At 40.1% G+C, this 18999-nt stretch overlaps 1 non-coding gene across 1 annotated transcript; it reads left to right on the top strand.

Moving 5' to 3' along the window:
• The first annotated feature begins 5008 nt into the window (after nt 1-5008).
• trnaa-cgc (transfer RNA alanine (anticodon CGC)) lies at nt 5009-5080 on the top strand. The gene has a single exon. It is a non-coding gene; the product is annotated as a tRNA-Ala (tRNA).
• The last annotated feature ends 13919 nt before the right edge of the window (nt 5081-18999 follow it).

Genomic DNA, 18999 nt, shown 5'->3' on the forward strand with positions numbered 1-18999 from the left:
CAGGGTCCTGATGACTCCCAGTTTGTGTTCCAGTTGGTGGTGTGAATCAAACAACAGGTACTGGTCCGTGTGTGTGGGTTTCCTGTACACTTCCACATTGAGGCTCCTGTCCTCCTCAATATGTACTGTGCAGTCCAAGAAGGCTAGATTGTTGTCCTTGGTGTCCTCCTGAGTGAACTTGATGTTGTTATCCACTGCGTTGATGTGTTCTGTGAACCGTTCCACTTCGTTGGTCTTGATTTTGACCCAGGTGTCATCCACATATCTAAACCAGTGGGGTCCAGGATAGGATAGGCTAGGTCTGTAACCACATATAAACCATGTTTCCCCACCAAACAGTTAGAACTGATGAAGCTGCTTGGATGAGCAGCGAAACGTCTTCAAGAAAACTCTACAAGTCCAGACGCCTTGCTTCAATCTTCTCTACGTATGATGACCTGGATGACTGAGAATCTTCATCGACATGGTGTATGCTTTATTAATATTTCTAGAATACTGTATTCTTTTTTTTTTTCACAGAAAAAACCTGAGCAATGCAGGCACATTAATCTCTTCAGACTGTGTTACAGGTTTGTCACACGCATTAATTGTAACATGATTAAGTTAAACCAAAAAGCTCTCTCATATCACTGCTTTCCAGAGCGAAACGCCACCAAATAAATTCCATCAATTCCAATCTGACATAAACACAACACGTGTGATACCTCCAAGAAACATGCTGAGGTGTTGCAACACAACGCTCAGCTGCTTTGCACCATTAGAAACAGTACATGCACATGTTGTTAGTGTTAGTCAATTCAAGTGTTAATCAGAGAGAGATTAGCACGCATTTACAGGTATGTGTGTGCCTGTTTGTGTGTGCATTGGGGATAACTGTGTGTGCAATCCTTCCCTGTGCTGTAAATTAAAGATGTTCAAACAGTGCTAACCAATCAATTATTCACATGTGATGATGATATTCACAAACATGGATGAAAGCACACACAAAACACTATATATATATATATATATATATATATATATATATATATATATATATATATATATATATATATATATATATATATATATCCTATTAAAGGTCTTGTCTGATTAAAGGGGTAATTTCTGCTATAATTATTTTGTCTGTGTGTGGTGTAACCATTGAGGTGAAATAAAATCATTAGCCTCATTCTTCAAAGAACTGCACAGCGCTTTGTAAGACACACATGCAGCCATTCATCAAAGCCTCGTCACTTAAACTGAATGCCACTGAATCCAATCAGCAAATGCAACCAGAGGTAGAGGTTACCTTCAGGAAATGTCTTCATTTGGCAGAAAGCATAAAAAATGTGTTCACATTCACAACAAGTCAATGTTAAATCTGTGTTTGTTGGCTAAAACAACTAAACAAAGCAGATACAGGTAAACAACTAAAGACCTTTGCTGAAGGATTATATAGGGAAGGGATAGAAAAATATTGAAAATATAGCCACAATATTAGCAAACTTTGGTGAATTTAATTTAATTTACATCACTAATATATTTGTTTTTTAGGGGGGTAAAAATGATCAAATCTCGTCTGTTTTGGTCCGGAGAGCAGACCTGCAGCAGATCTTTCCCAAACCTAAAGACCTACATGCACATCAATCCTGCTGTGGCTATGATAAAAGAATAGAATAAAATTAATTAAATGTAATTATCCTTATGGCAACCAAAGGTAAAATGTAATTACCCAGTGTTGTTGTAACCTAATTCCTGACATTCTGTTGGATTGATTCCACAGCAGATGGTGCTATCAATTATTGAGGCCGTAAAGACAGTTCTGCTCTCATTCAGATTAAGTAGATTATGGCAACGTCAACTCCCTTATGATCCAGACTTCACACAGCACCAACACACACAAACGTAACCTTCAACAGCAACAGTGTAATATCTATCTATCTATCTATCTATCTATCTATCTATCTATCTATCTATCTATCTATCTATCTATCTATCTATCTATCTATCTATCTATCTATCTATCTATCTATCTATCTATCTAGCTGTCTATCTAGCTGTCTGTCTGTGTCTGCTCTTCCCCTTATCTTCCCTTCAGTTATCAGCCCTTGACATCCCCTGGGTGTATTTGTGTGTGTTTAATGTATGCAACAATTTTCAAATCTGACCTAAATACGCTACACGTTGAGTTCTCTGAACGTTCTCCAGTAACATACCATGATGGAGTCACTGCCAAATGCACTCGGTGTTCCACCCAACCCAAAGCATGTCCCCTTAATCCTGTTAACCCACTCCACTACTGCATGGAGAAGCAAAGAGAGTAGGAGAGAAAGCCCCCGGCGAGAACGACATTGTACCCCTCCACCCCGCTGAGATCTAATTGAAGAAACAAGTGCTGGGTACAAAGTGAAGCTTCTCGGCTCAGGGTGACATTAATTCATGACTAGTGTAAAAAAAAATATATACATATATATATTTATAAAACTCTCTGTGATCTGCAGCGTATAAATCTGAACAACAGGATTTTGAATGTGGGGGTGCAAAGACAGAGAAAGCAAATTTAAAGTAGGCTTAGACTGGTTTTGGGGCTCACAGCTGCTTACACGGTGAATCATCTCATCTAAAGGTGTAGCCGGCAACAAGCAAAATCACTCTATTTCTATAATGTTACTAGTGTTTCTATAATGAGCCTCAATCATGATGCTGGTGCTCTGGCTCAGTTAACTGACTAGTTAGCTACTGTCTGCTAACACAAATCCATCCATTAATGTCTGATTGACATTAATCACAACATTAATCTAAAGCACATATACTTACACAGTAAAAATGGTGAATGCCTTTTTTTTATTACCAGCCTCTCTGTTCACTTGATGCCCACAGCCTGCCTCATGACACACAGACCTGTCCATAGCTGGTTCTGGGTACATTCCAAAGATGTCTGTACTGAAAATTTAAATTAACTACACGGTGTCAATTTTAATTTCAAGATGATTTCTTTGATTATTTTACCTGATCATATATCCTTTACAATGGAAATCAATACTTTAAGTACATTTAAAAGTACTTAAGACTTTTACTTAAGTAGGATTGTTGATGTAGCACTTCTACTTTTACCTGAGTATATAGTTTGCTGGGTATTTTTACTTACTACCCTACCTTTAAGTACCAAGCATGAGTACTTCCTCCACCACTGTCTACTTGTATCAACCCTGTCACAATATACCATGTTTTGGTAGATTAACACTTAAGACTCTAGGAGGCATCTTAGTTATCTGATTCTTTTTCTAAGATGAATGTAATGCTGCAGTGTGGATGGTGAGCCTTCCATTAAAGCTCAGTTTTATTGTAAGTTAAGTTTTATAAAGAAATATTTATATTCTATTTCCACACATAATCTGCGTATGTGTGGTGCAGGACATGTGACAAGCTGTTTACATGAAGATTTTCAGCACGTGAGGCGATTGGGGTCATTGTTTCTTAATGATCAAACCTGACCTCCTAAAAAATGCTACAGTGCCTTTGTGTGCTAAGCTGTTCCTGACAACATGTTTTGATGCTCATTCATCCACAAAAAGAGTCTTAACTCTGAAGGGGTGGGTGCAGCAATCAGAGGGTCTCCGTGTTTTGCAGTGAGAATAAATGTTCAAATGACATTCAAGTTACGTCACTATACCAGATTTCATGGTAGATTTCTGCAGCAGAAACATGCTTGTAAGCAGAGTTCCCAGTGCTGGGAGATAAAGTGCTGTGGGTGGCTGATAACACAGAGATTTAAATCCTTTACAGTAAAAGCTAACACAGCTTTGTGACTGTGGCAGGGGTTGTCTCTGCTGGCTTCAACACTGTGCTGCAATGTGGGCCCGAACAGATGTGGAATATTCCCATTTCAGTGTTCCTTTGCTGAAAATGTTCAAGGCCTTTCAATGTCAAAGCATTTATTGTTAGGGAGAAGAAAGCTTTGGCTGTACTGTAACAATGTGCAGAGTCCAACTTTAGTCTTCAGCATGTGTGAATACATGAATACATTTAGGAAAATTACATATAGATTTGTGTGTGTGTGTGTATATATATATATATATATATATATATATATACACACACACATATATATATATACACACACACACACACATATATATATATGTGTGTGTGTGTGTGTGCATATATATGTATGTGTGTGCGTGTTCCTATATGTTTTCCTATGCCAAGAAATAAGAGCAGGAGCATGTGAATGACAAATGTATTCTAATTATAACTGTAAGACCCTAATTTAGATCAATATCTGCTGTAACTTACTACTCATACAAGTTTTCTGGCAGGGTTTTATCCATTCAAATCCACTGTCAGAGGAATGGCATTTAAAGCCTCACACACTCATTTACAGGAAAAAATTACACTGCAGTCAGACTGTGTAAGATCACATTGGAATAATTGCACATCGGCCACAGTTAAAAGGATAAGACATGATGATTATGTAGAGGAAACAGATGATTTCATTCAGCTGATTCAGTGGCTGATTACACAGATTATATTGAACTATAAATCACTGATAAAATAATTCATTGCACATGTGCGGCCGTCAGGGCTATACAGTTTGTGTGGTAAATGATTAAACCTACAGCATTTAACATTATCATGAGTATCAACACATTGGAAGATTGCAAAGGTACACACACAAAGTGTTGGGGTGATATTATTGCCATTATTTGCTCAGTGGTGAAGTGTGTGCTTTGCATGTACAAGGTCCTGGGTTCAATCCCCAGCATCTCCATTTGGTTACATCATCGCAGATAACAACACCTTTTTTGGCTATACATGACTGTCCCAGGACCAAACAAGAAAGATAAGAAAAGCACAAACATGGCATAACTGATAAACAATCTAACACAGCACCAAATAAAGGCATTTTTATGATAACAGGCTAATGCTTGTTTGTTCCCCCTTTACTCATCATTGCTGTACAACACAGCTATCAGTGAAGTGAATGCTTGGAACAATAACAAAGAGATAACCAAGTTAGGAAGAAGGGGATGTAGCTCAGTGGTAGAGCGTGTGCTTCGCATGTACAAGGTCCTGGGTTCAATCCCCAGCATCTCCATTTATAGTCACAGAGTGTGCACAGCAGTAAATCCTGCTAATTTTAACATTTCACTATGCTAAACAACACACAGTGTAGACACCCCACAAACTGCACAAGAAGTTATTGGTTTCTAAACACAAATGTGGCATTTGCAATACTTAGAGGCAAGTACAGTCCAATGTTACCAGGAGCAAAGGTGAGCAATAGGTGGAAACATAGAGATGGGCTGGTTCCTAGGCACATGGATAGAAAAAAAATGCCATGTTAGGTTGAGAACACACTGACATAACATCTATTAAGTATGGACACACTTCAATAATCAGCACATGAATATTGATTAATAATTTTATCAGGAGGGGGAGGAGGTTTGTGGAGGGAAGGAGGGAGTGTGAATCCAGCTGGGAGTCTGCTGACATGACAACAGCTTCTTCATTTTAAGATTCGGCAGGCTGAGATTGAAAGAAATTCAAAGGGAATTTAAAGGGGAGTGACAGGAGGACAGGGGGAGGAGACGGAGAGTGGCACACATCCCTCCCAAACATCTGCCGACTGATTAATAGGAGAGAGGAGCAGAGCAGAGGACAGGGAGGCAAGAGGAGAGGAGAGGAGAAGAGGGAGGAAAGTTTGCTTAAAATAGAGCAAAGAGAGCAGAGATAATAAATCATATGTTCTTTCAATACTGAATGAGATCAGGGAATATATTATTGAAATGATGTAAGAAAAAGGTTTCATTTTTCACTGACAGTAGTGCATGTTTTACCTTGGATCACCCTGCACAAGATTGCAATCAAGTCGTAAAAGACCCATTAACAATGAGCCTTTGGTATACACAAAGGACTAACAAAAAACTGTAATTTCTGCCAGAATGCTGTTATGTGCAGTCGAGTGTGTGATGTTGTCACTGTATCCAGAAAATAAACCGACATGACAACTTTCAGCAACCGCTGATGTTTGTGATACAGTCGCTTTACAATCGATCTGCCATGAGAGCAGGGCTGCAAAATCTTTTGGACATTTTGTCCCCCCCCCCCCCCCCCCCCCCCCCCCCCCCTTCCACACACACACTTTTGGTAGGAACAGGTAGTTTCTTGGGGTGTAAATTTAACCTGACAGGCTCAGTTGCTAGTGTTACCCCTGTGGCGGGGGCACTGAACAACGACTCTTGGCTCTGGAAGAAAATGTGCCGAAAAATCCACAATAAATGTCAGATAGCATTACATCACTGTAACCAGTCACTCACTTGTTTCACCATCTCTGTCATACAACGTCTCATCCTGAATTTCTCTTAAGGCGAAAACAGAGAAACATTGTGAATAATGTGTATAAAAGATTGATCTGGTTTCTCTCCAGCTCTGTCAGTCAATCTAAACCAATACATGGTCTTTTCCTGTCTCTGCTTTTACTGATTTGGACTAAGAAGGCGAAAAATAGCAAGAGGTCTGCAAAAGATTAAAGTTTGATGACAGGAACTGTCATGAAACTGTTAAAATGTTAACCTCTGTGCAGTCGTCTGCTACCTTGATCTTAAGGGATTAAAGGAGTTCCATGAAGACATGGTGTCAGAACTTGAGGCTGATCCTTCTTACAGCATGGTGAGGAAGTGGGCTGCTGGATTCAGCACAAAGAGAGTGTGGAGGGCCGGACACCATCACTATGAAGGAGACCATTATCCATCTTTTTTACACACTGTTTATTATGGTGTGGCAGCTGATTGGCTTGCACTTCCCTCCATGTCCTCATCCCTTCCTCCATCTCTCTTACAAACACTCCAACGCTTTTTCTTTGAGCTCATCCAACTCCCTGAAGACAGACAGGGGGAGGGTTTGGTGTGATGGTGGTGGGGGAGGGGGGGAGGGACGAGTGTGAAGAAAAAGCTTTACCAGAATGTCAGTAACCACATACACACACATACACATCAACCTACATCCATGCAAGCACACACACACAGAAAATGGAGAACCAAACCAGCTCCATCACACTAAATACAACTGCTGCCAGTCTTGCCTCACAAACCCCCTATGAGGCCCTTCTGTGGTTTAATTGGTGTAATTATATTTGCATAAGGCTGTCCTGTTACACACACACACACACACACATACACACACACGCACCCCTGTCAACTTCTAATGGGCAGGATAATTGAATATGGTTCTCCCACTAGTGCCCTGAAGGCCTGTCTGTAAATCCTGCAGAGGGTCGCGCTCTTTGTGTTTACGTAGATAAATAAGAGCCCATTTGCTGGGGGCTCAGCAGTTAATTACAAACTTCTAGTAGACCCGATGAGAGCATTCAGGGTTATTCTAACGCAGAATCAGACAGGTAAGAAATTGAACACATTGAAACATTTCCTGTGTGTGTGATGACAGAGTTGTTGCTGCACTTCTTTCATTCAACTGTTACGGAAAAAGAGCAAAAATAACGAGAGAAAAGCTTGAAGTGGAAATCAAGTTGACATATTCCCAAGTGTAATTTTTCTCTCTAATTATTACTGGGTTACAGCTTAATATGTGAGACTGAGTGAATGCCTTCTCCCTTGTTTAGAATGAGCAACAACAAGGGCAACATAATTACCATCCAAGCAATGCAGCCAGGGATGCTGATTAAAGTACTTACAAGATTTATTCAATTGTTTTCTTTACAGCTGGACTAATTGGAAGAAGCCTAGAGGTTCGCCTATTAGAGGATGGATGGATTCACTGTAGGAGTAATTATATTTTTATGACAACACAGTCATCACACCAGACCCCTAAAACTTAACCCCTAAACTCATTGAATATCATAAACCACACTAATTATGTTTTGGTTGTATAACATAACTTTTGGCACATGAAACATGCATGCTGCATGACGTTTAGGAACCTAACAGCCAGAAATAACATGTGGGTAGCTTACAATACGAGTTCATGCACACAAATGACATAGAGATATCTTTAAATTCATGACATTAAAAGTCTTATTTTACTTACACACCGTGGCATGATACCACAGTGAACTCCTTCTCAGCTTAGAATACTGAAAACGTTGGAACAATGGATTCCTGTCAGTATCACAGTACATACTGTATACACTGCCAGCCTGTTATTTCTACATGTAAGTAGAAAATCTGATTTGTTCACACAGCTGGCCTTCAAAATGGAAATTATGTTATCTTCTATGATGAGACCTAATTACCTGCACCTCAGCGTCATTTGTAATACCCTTTACTAAAGATACCATAATGCACTGTTACATGTTTTTTTTTATTCACTGAAACCTTTTTTGTTAACCATATCTCCCTTCCCCCCATCTCTTTCATTTATGAACTCACTTCACCTACACTATCCATCCCTCCCTTCCTCCTCCTCCTCTTCCTCCTCCACCACCTCCTCATTTTCCACAAGCCCCTCGCCTAAAAATGAAATCTGATTTTCCTTCTCTCTCTCTCTCTCTCTCTCTCTCGCTCTCTCTGTAGATGAGGGTCTCTGGGCCTTTTGTTCATCCACCCGCTCATGTGGCCTCCTCAGGTTGCCACGGCAACTGGGTGTATACATACTACTGTTGCTCCAGGAGAGAGCTTGAGATGGAAAAAAGAGAATGGGATGCAGAGAGAGGTTGAGATGGATGTGATGGAGTCAGGGAGGCAACAAATTGGACAAAAATGGTATCACAATATGGAAAAATTAGGGCAAAGAAGAAGGAATACATAACAAAAAGGATAAAAAAATAGGAATGAGAAAGATGTAGATATCTCTGCTGCTGCTGCTGAAGCAGTGATTCTAACCTGCTCAGATTATTCTCCTCTCCTCTAATACCTGCTCATAAAATAAACTCATAATTCTGTGCTCAGCATTTCTCCAGCTTACATCCATTTGTTTGGCCTCTTGTTTTTCAGATGCGCAGCAAAGTTGTAATCTCATCTTCTGTCGCATGTTTCATATCTGCAGCTGATTGCAATGCACAAATTGAAAGCTGCGACACAGAGAATCAGCAAAATGTTCTGCAATGCAAACAATACAAAAACAGAACAATCCATTTTGTTCAATATAATTCATTGAACTTATATGTAATTTATTTTTTCTAATCTCTGTTTCATATTCGTATTTTTGTAACACAGAATACTAAAAAAAGAAGTGCAGAATCCGTGGGTGGTAAAACCTTAAATGATGCTGAGAAAAGAAACAAGAGAGAGAGAGAGAGGCACACACAGAGAAACAATAAATACCAGCATCCTCGTCCGGGCAGCATCTTCCTCCACCCAGTTGTCTGTGTATGCTGTATTAGAGGCCATGTAGGAATCCAAACCCTGCAGACAAGCAGCCATCTGCCATCTTGGCTCCAGTCCAGTGCTGCTCAGTAGAGCCAAGATGGCGCCCAGTCACACACACTCAAGAAAACAGTATCAGCACTGTATGGACTAAACAGTAAATTATTTGCTGCACAGCTTTACATAGAGGAAATAAAGTTTATTTTGAAAAACAGTTTGCATAAGATTATTTTCCAAAGGGGGGAGTGGATAGAAATGTGAACTTACTATGAGATCAGCCAACTATCGCTGTATTAAAAAAGGAGGACACAAATACATTCTTAACACCAAGTGACATTTCTTCAGTGCTAGAAGAAGAATAAGCATCCATTGACTGGTTTTTAGAACTGGTGGCAGTCTGGATGCCTGCCTGGCTGCTGACCTGCTTATATGAAGAATAATTGCTTGAGCTGAAAATGCAGAGACACGGCGAGACAGTGGAGCCATCATGCACAGAACTGCAGAGGGATTATGACATGATACTCCGATCTCGAGCTAATGTAGAGTCTTTGGCATCACTCCATCTCACAGCACACACATGCACTTGAGATCCTGGCAGTCCTCTATTATAATAATAATCTCTCTCATGCATATACATACACACATGCTCAAAGGCTGCCAGAAATTAGCAGCACTGAAAATCAGAGCATTATCTTGTTTTTTGGAAATACCTATTAATCTCCAATTTATATTTCTCTTTTAAGCAATGCCTTTGTAACTATAGTGCTGATTGCTGGTTGTGGGAATACATCAGGATGGAGCCGGTATGAGTGGCTCAATGGTTTGCAAGCAACATAGTAATCTAAAGACAATACAAGAAAGCAAAGTGATGCTGATTGCTACAATGCAAAAGAAAAAAAAATCTTTTACTAATGTAGGAGAACATAAGAACATACAAACTGACATTGATAAAGATATGTATGTATAGCATTATGTAGCACTCTTCCAAGATATTGAAATGTTATTAATCCTGCTTATCTGCACTCCTCACTGCTAATGTAATCTGTGCCTATCTTTGGGCCCCATATCTATGTCTTTACCAGGTCAAATGGATTAATATGTGCCTCCTATGACCAGTGTCTATATAATTACAGATTATATGTGATTACATATAATCAGAGAGAGACATGTGTTTGTGTAATCCTGACATCATATTCTTCTGACATGTGGTGAAAGTCAGCATATTTTAGTCGTTTGTTTTATGACTGACACTGAGACAGATTACTAGCATGGATTTAATCATCTTAATCATTTGTGCCCAGTGTGTGTGTGTGTGTGTGTGTGATGGCTGCACTAAAGCTATAGACTATCTACGATCAACAATATGTTTAGAGTGAGTCTTGGGTCAAATGGTGTGTGTGTGTCTGCGTGTGAAAGTATATAGATTACATACCGGTACACTGTTATATATGATGACCTACATGTAGTGTGTGTGCGTTAATGTGTGTCTCAGCTGGTGTCATGCTGGCAAACGCTGAGGGGGCAGTATCCCTTCGAGAGGATTGTCACAATTAATAAAGATGCTGTTAATAATGTGCTGCATGTGTATGCATGTACTGGAGTGAGGGGTCTATAATCTGCAGGATTAGTGCCTGTGGAATGAGACTGGGATTAAATTCACAAGGCAGGGGCTCCTCCGGCAGAAAAACAGATTAATGTGGGAGTGTGAGGTCCTGTGCTTTTACTGGTGGAATGTTTAAACTGCCTATCATTAAACAAGGTAACCCAATGGTGACTGACCCACTAATGAAAATATATGACAGAAATAAGAAATGTGTACAGTTTTATATCTCAAATCACTATGTCATGTTATTATGGAGGGTTATATGGACTAACCATTTGTGACCCTTAGGTTTCTGATCAGCCGGTTACTCCGCCTAACCTCCAGTTTAATCCACATGGAGGCACAGAGGTGGAGGAGCAGGACGCCCATCTGTCGCTCACAGCAGCCACACCCTTAATAATTATACAAACTTTGACAAAGTCTTAAAAGTTTGTAAAGTTTGTAACATATACACAAATGAATCCCCTGTACATTTGTTACAAAACTCGTCATTGTTTTTGTACCATGCTGTAAACATGTTTAGAGTGGGACATTTTTACATGGCAGTCTATGGGAATTAACTTACTTTTATAGTGAGGTTTCAGGAGGTTATGGGAGGAACTTCAGGTTTTGACACTTCCACATGGATGCTTGCACTTTTCAAATTTGCTGTAGTCTTTCAGGTGTTGTTTAGACATCAGTGTCTCCTTAATAGCAGCTATGAGAAAGAAAAAAAATCATTTTAATACTTCCTTACACAATTTAACACGATTCTTTAACATACAGTAATGAAGCATCTTGCACAACAACCTAGTACTACCTTGCTCACAATCAGTCTGTCATATGTTTTAAAAGATCAAGCTAATTACCAAGACAATATTATAAATCACTTCTTAATGTTTCCATTGCTTTATTTTTATTATATGGATGATCCAAAAATGTTACAGACATTTATCACATCACTTCTTCTTCATTCCCAAATATATCCATCATCTTTGGCCACACACATGCACACTCACACAGTTTCTTTAGTTTTGACCTTTAAATACACTGTCAGTTTTTTATATATTTGTAGAGACAAACAAAACCTGAAATTGCCCGTGGGCTCTTGTTCACAATCTCACAATCAATTCTTTCTGACATTTGGAGGGGGGGGGGGGTGTGTGTGTGTGTCTGTGTGTGTGTGTGCAAAAGAATGTGTATGCACTTTATTGTGTCTACAGATAACCTACAAGTAGATACAGTATTCAGATGCAGTCACTTTTCCAAATGCAGCCCCCATATATATTTCAATGCATTTCAAACTGCAGATAAACATTATTATTTCTGAAATTGTCAAAAAAATGTCTCTATTTTCAAAACAAGATGGTGAAATCGGACACTAATGGCTATGTCACAATGTACATGTATTAGTGTTATTGTGTATCAGAAAAGCCCAATGATTGTACACAATAAAAGCACTGTCTGTCTACTGCTAAAATCAATACACATCTGATCTAGCTATCCCACACTAATGGAGGGCAAAGCAGCTGAAGGTATTGACAGCATGTGTACAGTAGTGAAGAATCAATATTTGCTACTAAAACCATAGAAATTCTTCAAAATATATCTATATGCAAAGTTACTCAGAAGAACACAACACACAGAAATGTTGTTGCATGGATGACCTATTGGGAAATTGAGCTGGGCTTCTAAAACAGTCAATACAGCAGAGGCACTACTATCAATATGAACACTGGTCTGCTGCTCTGCATTCACACACCAATAAACAAAAGCCCACAAACAGACATGAATGCAGACCTGTGGATGAGGATTCAAGGCGTATCCAGGAAAACACACATTTCCCTCTGTTTTTGCCTTGTGATCACACTAACAACCTGTTGCCTTCTTATTACAAATTATATAGCAGCAGTGTTGTCCAACTGTGACTGTCAAATAGCAATCAACAAGACAATTTCTGTCATGGTGGGACTAGGTAGCAGCTTGTCTATGCTTGACTATAACAGCTGCTGGCTCTTCATGACCTCAAAAACAAAGAATACAAATTTGTAATTATAACTGTTTTATTTAAGTAGTAACATTTCTACATGCCCTGATGTTCAATACTGCACAAACCAGCTTGTATTTCCTTGGAAAGAGCCCCAGGCTGTCCTCAGAGTCTGGGAAGGTTGACCATTTAAAGGTTAGGATGTGCTCTGGGGCTGAGTGCACCAATTAGAAGGAGGTCAGAGTACTGGGTCCACATGAGAGTTTATATTGTGCTTTTTTCTCTAGAAATCATCTATACTCACAAATAATTTGCAACAGCCCAGACCTTTAGATGGATTAACATCATGAGGAATCATGCTGTTATTGAATGTATTTGTCGGGTCTGCATAAGTCAACACCATACACACAAACACTGACTCTGAAGTATTAGCACTTGTGACACAAATAAGCTCATTGTCACAAATGTCATCTGTCTAGACAGACAAAGAATCACATCAAAACACGTTGACACCCCAAAATCAGTCAACTGAGAAACACACTGGCCTTAAAGCCACAGAGTACCACAACAATGGGATTGACCAGAATTAAAACCCATGTTCAAAAACAGCCTTTTAACCCTTTCTATAATCCTCCTCCTTGGTTCACCCCAAAAACACTTCCCGAATAATCAGCTTAAGTCATAAATCTAAAAATTAATATTCCTTTCAAGACAATTAAAGTTATGATTATAGTTATAAACCTTAGAAAACAAATGTAGACCATATCCACTGTCAGTCTTACAAAATACAGCAGATTTTCCACCAAAAAGGTTTCATTACTCTTGCATGCGGAGCTTATTTATAATGGCAACCGTCTCTACATTTCATTACTTCTGGCACTCTAATCCATCTGAGCCTATTACTTTTTGTTTAGACTTTGAATGGTATCACATTATCCCCAGTTGTATTTGTCGTTGGCTTAAATTGGATCAATGGGGTTGATTCAATTCGGAGGGAGGGCAGTCAATATTTGTAACTAATGCTAATTTAGATGTAAATGATACCATCCAAATTAAACATTCTAAGTCAAGGTCATTGAGGATACAGGGCTGGTAATGAGGAAATAGGGGCCGGGGCCAACGTAAGCAGTACAGCAGATCCTAACAGAATTGTGTAAAGCTGATCATGAAAAGAGAGAAACAGCTGTACTGCGGCTTCTGGGAATTTAAAGTATAAAATGGAAATTACTATATATTCTATGTTCCTGTCCTTCCTAAAACAACACATATTAAACCGTCATCTGATCTTGTTTACCCTTGCATAAACCTGCTCTCAAATATGTGTGAACGTTATGGATATGACAAGAAAATCAACGACAATAACCTGTAATCATGGATGACAAAGGAATATTTACAGTAAATAATTCTGCTCTGATTATGCAATTATGAGATTTTTATCTACAGAGAAAAACTGGTTGGACCAAATCAGATATAAAGACAGAAACTGGGCCTTACAGATAAGAAGTCTTGACCACATCTGATGATAGATGTTGGTTACTGGGACCTCTGGTCACTTTATGGAATTATCTAACCAGATATTAGATAACACACACCTTATTGCATTTGGAATCGGCTATTATGGTTTGTTGGACAACAGTGACGCCCTTAATTCTGTCCTGAGGTAACTGATTAAGTGTGTGTGTGTGTGTGTGTGTGCAAATCCCCAAGCCACCAGCAGAAGCCCTCTCTGACCTTAAAACATGACTTTAATCTCCAAGGAGGAGCCCCTAGTGTCCTGATACACCCTCTAAAAAGTACACACACAGCTGGCCAGTCATGAGACACACTCCCTATAGCGTGGGAACAAACCCTCTTGACGGCAGACAAGCAGTGCTAAGGAGGGTGTGCATTTGTGTGGTGTGTGTGTGTCCCTTCACATCTTGCTCAGTCATCTCTTTTCGTTTGTCGTCCATTATTTCTGCCTGTGTGTGTGTGTGTGTGTGTGTTTCAAAGAGAGGCTCAGAAGACAGGCACTAACAATGATATCACTTCAGCCTCTATAAATCTCCTTCTACCTCCCACAGGGCGAGGGGTGGCAGGAGCAGAGAGAAGAAAACAGGAGTGTCAGGACTGAAAGGGAAGCGTGTACGCGCCTGGTGGGTGATGAGAAAAAGGGAGGGATGAAGGGGAAAGATGACAAGAAAGAAATGCTGTTATTGGCATGGTGCATTCAAGTCTGTGGAGGATGAGGATCAGTAAAGTCTTTCTGTAATCTGTGTGCTTTTGCTATTTATTTTTTCTTTACAAACCATATTACAGCTAGGATCTATAGTTCAGTCTGTCTAATGCCTGGTTTACACTGTGCGATTTTGGACTGTCCCAGATGAAAGACGAGCATCGTAGGAGAATCGTGGCGATATCTTTGGTTGTGGCTCTAAATCGGTGGTCTTACGTCGCACTGTGAGACAGGTTCCACGACGGCCCACATCCACGTCTTCCTTCTCCTCGCATGTTGACGTACGACATAACCTGTGATCGCCTGCGATTCAGTAAATGGTCATCGTACAATCTGCACGCATCAAACTTGATGTTGTACCAAAGTTTATTAGATTCACGTCGTGTAGTGTGTCATGCAATGGTCTTATAAGTTCGCTAAAAATCGCACAGTGTAGAAAGGCCATAAGGAAGAAGTAAGTATATAGGATAAAAGTGGTCTTTCTTTTTTACCTTTGAATTAAGAGAATGGTAAATAAAAAATACTCTCATGCATAACCAAAAATGTAAAAAAATGATGAAGATTGAGTAACCAAACTAATGTTCTGACTGCAGGAGCTCCCATTAAGGTCACTTGTAGTGACACTAATCACCAGTACCATGAAGCAAGGGCAGCCAACACTAATGCACACACACACACACACAAACACACACACAAATCATAACAAGGTGATGATTTGCATATTTACACTTCCAAAAGCAAAGAAAAGGGATCAGCCCAAATCTGGGTACTGGCTTGCTAAACTCTTGTCACTCACCCTTGTGTCTCTTCTTACATATATTGTAAGATATTGTATATCTTCTATATTGGCAGCTCTGTGGAGTAATCTAATATGCTTTCTCCGTACTTAAAGAAAAAGGCATAGACCGTATAAAATCATGAATGGCTGCAATTGCTGCCATTTTGGCAGCATCATGGTCCACACAAACTGCAGAAACATGCAAATTAGTGAAGCACAAATGGAGCTGAGGTGGAAGCAGGAAGAAATGTTAAGTCTTAATATCATTAAAATAATAGAGCTATATATAAATTAGCCACAATACAGTTGTCAAAAATGGAACTTTTTTCACCTGGTAGGAAGCATGGTTATGCAGTTTTAAGTAAGAAGGACTGGGGGGTCATTTTGAAGCCAGGCCATGGGGGATCTGCAGTTTGTGATACTTTTTTGGTAACTTTTCTATTTAGTTTGGGAGACCTGTTGCTTTCTTTGCCTTTTGAGGTGTGATGCTCTGTCACTCTCCTGAATTTCATTCTCATCTTTTGTCATTAGTAAACGGTACAGCAAACTCCCCAGGAAGTTAAAAAAAAAAATCTCTGGTTGGGCCACACTGATCCTCAGCTTTCTCATTTCTACTTTGTTCCCCTTTCTTCTTCCACCTCTGTTCCTCTCTACCTTCTCTCTCTCTCTCTCCCTTTCTTGTGCCGGGTCTTTCATGTACAGATCAGAGAAGCCTGCCACTTATCACAGGAGACTAGAGAGGCTTTTCTTATAAAAGCTGGTGTTACATGCCTGATTTAACAGGGCACACACATGGAGGCTCCTTGTCTCTCCCATCTATAGGATATCCCTCTCTAAATTGTTTTTAGACACATTTTCTTCATATAGAAATAGTGACATTCACACACACACATACACACACACACACACACAAGCCTGCCTCTGCTCTTGTTCTGTCACAATGGGATTAGTGGTGTGATTCCTCCACTCCTTTTAAGTGGGCACACCACCAATCCACTTACGATAGACTCCACTGAATACTAAGAGAGGAAGGGAGGAGGACGAGAGAGATGAGGGGGAAGGATGAAGAAAAATAAAAAAAAACAGTACAATAAGAATGCAGAAGGAGGAAGCAGAGAGGACAAAAAGGAAAGATGACTTTAGGACAAAGCAGGAAAAGAGTAGACATCACCAAATCTTATTGGGGGGGGGGGGCGGGGGGCATCATGAAAGAGAATTGGCAGCACACTTATATGCAGAAGTGAGGCAATGACACCACAACTCTAGCAAGCACACACATATGCACACAAGTGAACCTGTTGCCAGGGTGACTAGAGTCAGCAGAGGCCCCGCCCTCCCCCGTCGCGCTTCACACAGTGATGTCATCGGTTGCCGCCAGCACCGGGTGGGCCCTCAGCCAATAGGACAAAGGCACTGGAGGGTGCAGCCTGTCCTTGTCTGTTTTTTTTCCCTTTTTTTAACACTAGTTTTTCTTTCTTCCTTTCATCAGGTGCTCTCTCGCCCGCCCTCTCATTTACTGCCCCTCTTTCTTTTTGACTTATTCAACTCAGTCAGCGGGCGGTGCAGAAGTTGAGGCTTTAGGTCTTTCACTGCTGATGAAAAGTGAAGCTGATTAGAACGGCTGGGAGAATTATTCACTGCAGGAGGGGGTACAGTGATTGTTCAAATCCAGTAAAAGGAAGGCTAGCGATACAAGTTTTTTGTTTCTTAGAGTTAGAGCATCTCTCATTCTTTTAAGCAGGTCTCAGAGTCTACAGCCAGACTGGCAGATCTGTAAGGCTGTCAGCCTTCAAGACAACAGACCATAAACCAAAGAACTGACAAATGACAATAATAATATACCTATATATAACAATAACGTTCCTGGAAGAGGAAGAAAAAGTTTCTCTGACAACTGAACTCACAGATAGACCACATTATGTTTTTCTCTCTGCCCTCCTGGCTCTGCAGGGATGAGTGCCCTTTTCCAACTACATTAATGGCTGCAGAGTAACTCGCTATCTGCTGTCAGAGTGCACAAACCTCACTTGTCAGGAGGCATTTTTCTTTCACCTGCTGATCTTGTGCAAAGAAATAAATTCGCTGAGCGCTTTAGTGTTTTGTTGTCAATAGCACTTTAAAAGCTATTGTGCTTCTTTTCATGCAGCCAAATGAAAAGAAAAGCTGATTATAATAGGAAAGAACATGTATGGGAACTTCATTACTTGAAGTGCTTTTTCATTTTGTGTGTCGCCGTTGTGTTTTCCTGAATTTGCACACGCTCCTGATTCTCCATTAACCTGTTTTACTCAAATGTTTTGGGCTAAACCTTGTTTAATTTTCAGTCATTCTATCATCTGGCCATATTGCAGTGATGCCTCCTCTAATCTCCTTTCATTGTAATGAGTGTCTCCTCTGTTCTGCTGTGTCTTTGTCACAACGGCCCGAGTGTTGTTGTGCTTTCTCGTCCCAAAGCTGCAGCCGTAAAGAACATTGTGCAGACAGCAGTAGATAAGGAAACATCAGTGATGGTCCAATATGCAACCTTGTGTGTTTGGGTGTATCTGTGTCATAGCTGGAAGCTTTTTTACCTCTTGATAATGAAAAGGAACATTTTAGGGAGTCAAAGCAAACTTGAAGCCATTGAGAGACATCACCTGTCTTTCCATCAAATGCATAAGAAAAGTTAGTGAGAATTGTTGGATGTGTTGGCACAGACAATAATTTGCCCCATGAGGATGTATTCTAATTGAGCCCCTAACTCCCACTCTGAGATTTGATATTTGCTCCTGCTTGTGCTGTGTGTATGTGTGTGTGATTGAGAGAGAGAGAGATGCTGTGGGTCAGTGAATGGAGCCACCGGGGCGAGACTGATTGCTAATTATTGCGTTGGATGTTGGCAGCCTGCAGAGAGAGGATGAGATAATAGGAGGAGCAGACAGCACAGAGTGCTGTCAAAGGGCTGTACCTGACCCACACACAGTCAAAACACACACCCCGAAGTCCACCTGTACACACACATAATTATGCATGGATATCTCAACAACTTTTTCAAGTGTTGTGACCTCTAAGAAAGTGTTCATTGCACAGTGAGGTGAAGTGCCATATCATTGCTTGAGCTCAATATTAAAGAAAATAATAGAAACTTGACTT

This window comes from Parambassis ranga, chromosome 18, assembly GCF_900634625.1.
Source record: "Parambassis ranga chromosome 18, fParRan2.1, whole genome shotgun sequence".
In the NCBI taxonomy this organism is placed as follows: domain Eukaryota; kingdom Metazoa; phylum Chordata; class Actinopteri; family Ambassidae; genus Parambassis; species Parambassis ranga.